Source organism: Malurus melanocephalus, unplaced genomic scaffold (assembly GCF_030028575.1).
Source record: "Malurus melanocephalus ecotype Western Australia unplaced genomic scaffold, MMel_1.1 scaffold_58, whole genome shotgun sequence".
NCBI lineage: Eukaryota > Metazoa > Chordata > Aves > Passeriformes > Maluridae > Malurus > Malurus melanocephalus.
The window spans coordinates 1,514,252-1,516,792 of record NW_026623290.1 but is presented as its reverse complement, the minus strand read 5'-3'; the positions used below and the strand labels follow the sequence as shown (position 1 = coordinate 1,516,792).

The window sequence follows — 2,541 nt, the reverse complement described above, 5'->3', positions numbered from 1 at the left end:
GCTTCTAGCTTGCATTTGTGAAATGATTAAAGCTGGATGCAGCGATGTCAGGATTGTTTTCTTTCCGAATGCAATATGTGCAATTCCAGAATGACAGGGCTACAAAAGATGCGACAGCTCAATTAGTCACTTTGCATCAGTTTGCCGGGATTTCTTAACTGATTGCTTGGAATTCCCTGTTGTACTCCCTGGTGATTCACAGCCTAAGTGCAAAAGGAAAAACAGCATTTGAGGACATGAAGATCTGTCTCTGGGAAGTGCTGTAGAGACTTTTGTGGTGGCCTGTCTGCTCTGAAGGAGCATCTCAGTCTGTACCTGACAGCACAACACCACGCTGGCYATCATGGAGTTAAGATCTGTGCTGCCTTCAGGAATGATGCCATGAGAAAGTGGCAGCTCTAAATTGGCCCCTGCAGCCCAAGAAAATCCAGCAAAATAGGGCGTTTGCTAAATATAGCAAAATACCAACGGTACTCTCATTTATTATTTATATCACACCATATATGTACACAGAGTTTTCCCGCAGGTCAAATATCATAAATGCAAACCCAAACCTCTGCCTTGAAGATCTGACAATTGAACAAATGAGCTGATATGGATGGGAGTGGAAAATTTGTATTCTGACTTGAAGGATGCTGCCCTGTTTGACTATCTGACCTATTTATGTTTCCTTCTGTCAGGGCAGCAGATCTTATCAAATGTAGGTGGGTGAGGAGAGGTGCACAGCTTTGCAGTCTCAGCTCTGCCAGCTCCCACCTTTGTGACTCAGTTTCCCCATCTGTGAAATGAAGGCACAAAACTCTTGCTTCCCTGTGCATGAAAAGGATTTTTGAGGAGCTTGTGCTGGACCTCCAGAAAAGGGAGGCAGACACGCTGYTCTGGAGAGCTGATTTTGGAAATGCATCTGAGCCACGCTGCGGTGTGGAAAAGCACATTGATGTTTGAAGAGCATCTTGTGTTGGAGGCTCTGGGAGAATGGGATTGTGTGAATATGTGTAAAATTCTGCCCTTGTGAATACATCTCCACCACRTGTGGGGTGCTTGCTGACCCTGAGCCATCTCTCAGCAGGAACTGACCCATTTCCTTTATTTGTTCTGATCCAAAGTCCCAAGCCATTGCTCACCCTGGCAGACCCTGTCAGCCCAATGCAGGATGTAATTTACTTCCCTTGAAGCTTGTTGCTTCGTCCACTACCACGGCTGACATGTACATTGACTGCAGCTGACGTTTATAATTTCCCATTTGAAGGCAGATTCCTTCAGAAAATGCCACGCATTGGAGTTTCCCCAGCGTGGCTCCTTCAAGCCCCTTGTTGCTTGCAGCAATTCACACGTGAAAGGACTTTGCTGTCGCTACCCAGGCTGAGATTATTAGTCTTAGTTAATTAATGAAAGCGTAGTACCTGGAAGAATTTCTGTCAGCATAGAAAAGGACCTATGACCATGTATTTTAGAACCTCCTGGTCAAAAATCTCATTGTAAAAAGGCCACACTCTGCTTTCCAGGCTGAAAGGAGCAAGGTGCTGTTAGAAGCTGGGATATGGGAGATGTGTGGTCCATATCCTCCTTCTCTCTGATGCCACAGGGCASAGGCTCCCAGGACAGATTTGAGTAAATTTGATTTGCTTTGTGTAACACCCTGTAAAAATCTCATTGCATGTTGTCGTTGGTATCTCTGCCACTGGCAACCAGCTCTGTGTTTAATCCACAAAGGTTAATGTACCTATGATGAGTGTTCAGTTCCTTGGAAGCTTCTCGCAGAACTGAAGCTGGCTGAAATTTCTTGGCTATTTTTTATGTTTGGAAAAATAGGGTTTAATGGAAAACACCTTTTTTTTTGTGGATTTCTGTTGAATTTGCTTAGTCCAGCAGAGGAAGATGGAAAGGGGAAAATGTAGRAGCAGCAAGAATTTTATGACTAGACTCTGCCTTAATAGGGAAGAAAAAGTCTCCAAATAAAATATTTCTTTCCTTTTTTTTTTTTTCCCTCTTGCTAAAAAAAAGCCCAGAAAAGTTACTCATCTGCTTGACTTAAAACAAAAATATTTGTTCAGGTTTTTTYCCCCGGTTTGGAAAGCAGCGTTTGTCACCTGGGATTTGTTTTACACTTCCCTTCCAAGCCTCACCCATGCTGCAGTGTGAGCTGACGTTTCAGCATCCTTGCAGGAGCCCTGTGCCAGCAAAGCTGTGTAAACTCCAGTTAATACTGGGCTCGGTTTCTCACACGGGCAGTGATTGGGAAGCTCTGTGATTCTTGCTCTGTGTAAACTGAGTGTCACCGAGGGCTTTAGAGCTCATTGTCCAGAGCTGGGGAGCTTTCCTGAATGCACTGGAGCAGCCAGGAGGCTGTGACAGCACTGCTGCTGTGGCTGTGGGGCAGGAGGCAGCTCTGGGGCAGCCCCAGGCTCTGTGTCCAGTTCAGAGGTGGTCAGCTGCTGTGAGTGGCTTGTGGAAAGCAGAGCAGAGGAGGGCTCGTCCAGTTCCTTCCTCCAGTTCCTTCCTCCAGTTCCTTCCTCCAGTTCCTTCCTCCAGTTCCTTCCT

The 2,541-nt window shown here is 45.8% G+C and overlaps 1 protein-coding gene across 3 annotated transcripts in view; it reads left to right on the top strand.

Annotated features, from left to right (window-relative positions):
* Nucleotides 1-2,541, top strand: part of NTRK3 (neurotrophic receptor tyrosine kinase 3) — a 199,549-nt gene that overhangs the window by 63,982 nt on the left and 133,026 nt on the right. The window lies entirely within an intron of this gene.